The following is a 6,000-nucleotide window of genomic DNA, read 5'->3' on the forward strand; positions in this document are numbered from 1 at the left end:
ATTAAACTGTGTCAGAAAAATATGAAATTACAGTTTTGAGGTCTTCAAATGTTGTTTCCTCTTTTCTCCTCTTGGTCAGAGGAACATCGGTGACGCAGTGTGAATGTTACAGTATTATGATCATTATTTCACTGTCAGAGGGTCTAGTTTAATCTTCCTGTGGACTGTAGATGCAGATTCATCTGTTTGACTTCATCTGTTGACACAGAACACACGTTTACTGGAGAATAATTGTATTTAGTACGATGAGGAAGTCTGTGTGTCTGAGTTTGTATCTAACAGCCAGCGAACAGTCAGAAAACTTTTCACAAAGCTCTTAAATTAAATTCAACATTCGCACTTTAAGCAGTAAGTGATTCTAGAAGCTCAGAGCGACTTTAAATGGTGACTAGCAAAACTGCTCTATGATTACTGCCTCACCTATTTGTACCTATTTGTACCTTTTTGTACCTTCCCCATACTCCACATACGACCTACTGCAAAAAAAGAGAATTACCACAGCTGAACACATAGTACTTCACAATACAACAATGACTCTAGAAAACACACACACACGCACACACACACACACACACACACACACACACACACACACACACACACACACACACACACACACACACGACTTCCAGTAAAGAAGAAGGGTGAGGAGTTAACAGGTAGGCAGTAAAGGTGAAAGTCCGTCCAGACTCCATTTTAAAGTCGACAGAGCAGAAGGAGGAAACAGTCTGAGGCAGGGTGAATGTTACAGCCTTAGTTTTTTATCAATAATATATTGCTTATGTTTGTAAATTGTTTTATGCTGCTTTCTTAAAAGATGTTCGGCGCTAAGCATATCCGACCATAAATCACCCAACTCCTTATTGCAGCAGGGTTTATTTTGTTTTGATTTTCTAAATTTAAGTTAACCGGTATCCACATTATCATTCAGCTCTGATCGTATTAATATACAAAACTCATCGTACCATTTATCCAACTCATCTTGCGTTTTGTTAAAAGTTTGTAATCTCTCAATAAGTTTCAGCATAGCCGTACGTCCTACATCTGACTTTAAAAAAGTATCAGACACTGTTCCTTTCACTCGCTTTTTAATTTGTTTAGCTGGAGCAGATACTTCTTGAGACTGGGACATTTTATAACCAGCATTAAACTTCATCCACAGCAATGAGTGATCTGGTAATCGACAATAATCTCTGATCAAATTAACTACAGCTCTATCCTCTACCACCTGCGAAACAAGCAATACCTTCAATTCTAGGCAGTTTTCTAGATATTCAAACAGAGCTACAATGTAATCGACCACAGCTTTACCCTTTGGAGCCACTGATGTAAAGTTATCACATAAAGTATTGATCCTTCCATTAAGTGCACACATTCTGGAATCTCTTAAAAACTCCAGAAAGGTTTCTCTGTGTTTATTAACATAATCATCAATTGCAACTTGCCGGGGGATCGAATCAATAGAAGGGATAAAATCTTCCATATTACCAATTCTAGCATTTAAATCCCTGCATATATAGATTACATCCACTTCAGAAAACTGACAGATCTGACTTAACAACTGACAAAAAAAGATGATGCATCTCTTCCTCAGGTGGAAGGTAACAGGAGAATATAATAAAACAATGAAAGGCCTATAATGCTATCAACGTTTTCAATCATTTCAATCTTATATTCTTGAAATAAACTACATCTTACTAACAGCCCTACTCCGTATGAACCAGTACATATTTATATGTGCAATAAAATCTGTTTTTGCCCTTTGCTCATGTCAGTTATGACGATCATTTTTTATGCCCCCTGTTGTTACCATGAACTTATAGAGCAAGTAGTCTGTAACTATTACCTGCATACCTTATTATTGTGTAATTAAAGATATACTATGTATATTATTACATTACTGTATCGTTATTTTTTCATCCTCGGGTGACAATACAAGCCTTCCATAGCTGTGCACTTGAGACAGGTAAGTTTGCCTGTTATGAGCTGCTGCAGTGCTGGACCAACATGGCTGCTAGGAGCTCAAGTATAGACCCATTTCTCCACTTGTTCTTATTCAAATTCATACAATGAAGTAGAAGATATATAAATCTCTGGAGTGTGGGTGAAACTTGCCTGCCAAACACACAAGCATAAAAAATGATTGTCATAACTGCCATGAGCAGCAAAAACATTAGATTTTATTGCACATATAGATTATGAAGGACCACAAGGGTCACGGAAATAGTAGTAAAGCATTTCATTAATTAATAACTAATTATACAATTAAAAAGAGGAATTAAAAAAAGAATTTACAAATGACATAATTATCCATCAATAAATTATTCAACTTAAAAAGGGATTTACAAAAGCAACTTGGAAATAGTCAATAAAGTTTGTGATTGGTTCTAATCATCAATTAGACAGTCGGGGAGAACGGGGTAACATGAGCCACCTTTTACATTTGATGATTTTACTGCAAAATAAAAGTATATTGTTTCATTAATAGTTACTATATATACCCATAGTAAGTATTTGGTGGTCATATTATTTAAACTGGTCTGAACTGGCAGCCATCATGGGCTACTCACAGTCTCCTGTCTTCTGATTATGATTGATTTAAAGATCCAACATCTTAGAGTAGACTTAGACAGTATCACTGTGAATGTCTGGCTTGGACGTTTCCACTTTATCACCAAAACACCTGAAAGTGGGAGGACAAAAAGTCTCACTGTCCCCCGTATTCTGGCACCGGTGCATTTAATGATGTTTAATATTTCCACACATATTAAGGTGTGTCAAAGACAGTGATGGAAAGTAACTAAATACATTTACTCAAATACTGAACTCAGGTACAGTTTTAAGGTACTTGTACTTTATGCTTGCTGACACACACACACACACACACACGCACACGCACACGCACACACACACACGACATCCAGTAAAGAAGAAGGGGGAGGAGTTAACAGGTAGGCAGTAAAGGTGAAAGTCCCTACAGACTCCATTTTAAAGTCAACAGAGCAGAAGGAGGAAACAGTCTGAGGCAGGGTGAGTGTTAATATTAGAGCTGCAAATAATGATTACTGTCATTATTGATCAACCTGCTGATTATTTTACTGATTAATCGTTTAGTTGATTAAACTGTGAGATCACAGTGTCGACGTCTTCGGTTTCTGCGTCCTCACAGTGATGTAACGTGACTCACTGCTGCAGTTAAAATAGAGAGAAGTCACAGTTAAGAACCACACAGATGTTTATCTGAAGTCTGTTTGTTGGATTTAAACCAGAGTCAAAGTTTATCTTTGTGACATGGTTGTAGTTAAAGTCATGTCAACTAATAAGAAGCTACTAAGTTGAGAGGAAGGACTGGGTTTATTATACTGTGTATGTGTGTGTGTCTCCAGTGTTACTCTAATCAAAGATTAGAGAAAAAGTCCAAAAACTGTTCCCAAAAGGGAGGCGAGTCCCCACATGTGTCTGTTTAAACAGATTTATGTCCTCACAACATGAGGAATACCTGGTACACACACACACACACACACACACACACACACACACACACACACACACACACACACACACACACACACGACTTCCAGTAAAGAAGAAGGGTGAGGAGTTAACAGGTAGGCAGTAAAGGTGAAAGTCCGTCCAGACTCCATTTTAAAGTCCACAGAGCAGAAGGAGGAAACAGTCTGAGGCAGGGTGAGTGTTACAGCCTTAGTTTTTTATCAATAATATATTGCTTATGTTTGTAAATTGTTTTATGCTGCTTTCTTAAAAGATGTTCGGCGCTACGCATATCCGACCATAAATCACCCAACTCCTTATTGCAGCAGGGTTTATTTTGTTTTGATTTTCTAAATTTAAGTTAACCGGTATCCACATTATCATTCAGCTCTGATCGTATTAATATACAAAACTCATCGTACCATTTATCCAACTCATCTTGCGTTTTGTTAAAAGTTTGTAATCTCTCAATAAGTTTCAGCATAGCCGTACGTCCTACATCTGACTTTAAAAAAGTATCAGACACTGTTCCTTTCACTCGCTTTTTAATTTGTTTAGCTGGAGCAGATACTTCTTGAGACTGGGACATTTTATAACCAGCATTAAACTTCATCCACAGCAATGAGTGATCTGGTAATCGACAATAATCTCTGATCAAATTAACTACAGCTCTATCCTCTACCACCTGCGAAACAAGCAATACCTTCAATTCTAGGCAGTTTTCTAGATATTCAGATGGAGCTACAATGTAATCGACCACAGCTTTACCCTTTGGAGCCACTGATGTAAAGTTATCACATAAAGTATTGATCCTTCCATTAAGTGCACACATTCTGGAATCTCTTAAAAACTCCAGAAAGGTTTCTCTGTGTTTATTAACATAATCATCAATTGCAACTTGCCGGGGGATCGAATCAATAGAAGGGATAAAATCTTCCATATTACCAATTCTAGCATTTAAATCCCTGCATATATAGATTACATCCACTTCAGAAAACTGACAGATCTGACTTAACAACTGACAAAAAAAGATGATGCATCTCTTCCTCAGGTGGAAGTTAACAGGAGAATATAATAAAACAATGAAAGGCCTATAATGCTATCAACGTTTTCAATCATTTCAATCTTATTTTCTTGAAATAAACTACATCTTACTAACAGCCCTACTCCGTATGAACCAGTACATATTTATATGTGCAATAAAATCTGTTTTTGCCCTTTGCTCATGTCAGTTATGACGATCATTTTTTATGCCCCCTGTTGTTACCATGAACTTATAGAGCAAGTAGTCTGTAACTATTACCTGCATACCTTATTATTGTGTAATTAAAGATATACTATGTATATTATTACATTACTGTATCGTTATTTTTTCATCCTCGGGTGACAATACAAGCCTTCCATAGCTGTGCACTTGAGACAGGTAAGTTTGCCTGTTATGAGCTGCTGCAGTGCTGGACCAACATGGCTGCTAGGAGCTCAAGTATAGACCCATTTCTCCACTTGTTCTTATTCAAATTCATACAATGAAGTAGAAGATATATAAATCTCTGGAGTGAGGGTGAAACTTGCCTGCCAAACACACAAGCATAAAAAATGATTGTCATAACTGCCATGAGCAGCAAAAACATTAGATTTTATTGCACATATAGATTATGAAGGACCACAAGGGTCACGGAAATAGTAGTAAAGCATTTCATTAATTAATAACTAATTATACAATTAAAAAGAGGAATTAAAAAAGAATTTACAAATGACATAATTATCCATCAATAAATTATTCAAATTAAAAAGGGATTTACAAAAGCAACTTGGAAATAGTCAATAAAGTTTGTGATTGGTTCTAATCATCAATTAGACAGTCGGGGAGAACGGGGGTAACATGAGCCACCTTTTACATTTGATGATTTTACTGCAAAATAAAAGTATATTGTTTCATTAATAGTTACTATATATACCCATAGTAAGTATTTGGTGGTCATATTATTTAAACTGGTCTGAACTGGCAGCCATCATGGGCTACTCACAGTCTCCTGTCTTCTGATTATGATTGATTTAAAGATCCAACATCTTAGAGTAGACTTAGACAGTATCACTGTGAATGTCTGGCTTGGACGTTTCCACTTCATCACCAAAACACCTGAAAGTGGGAGGACAAAAAGTCTCACTGTCCCCCGTATTCTGGCACCAGTGCATTTAATGATGTTTAATATTTCCACACATATTAAGGTGTGTCAAAGACAGTGATGGAAAGTAACTAAGTACATTTACTCAAATACTGAACTCAGGTACAGTTTTAAGGTACTTGTACTTTATGCTTGCTGACACACACACACACACACACACACACACACACACACACACACACACACACACACACACACACACACACACACACACACACACACACACACACGACTTCCAGTAAAGAAGAAGGGTGAGGAGTTAACAGGTAGGCAGTAAAGGTGAAAGTCCGTCCAGACTCCATTTTAAAGTCGACAGAGCAGA

Source organism: Thunnus maccoyii, chromosome 14, assembly GCF_910596095.1.
Source record: "Thunnus maccoyii chromosome 14, fThuMac1.1, whole genome shotgun sequence".
Lineage (NCBI taxonomy): Eukaryota > Metazoa > Chordata > Actinopteri > Scombriformes > Scombridae > Thunnus > Thunnus maccoyii.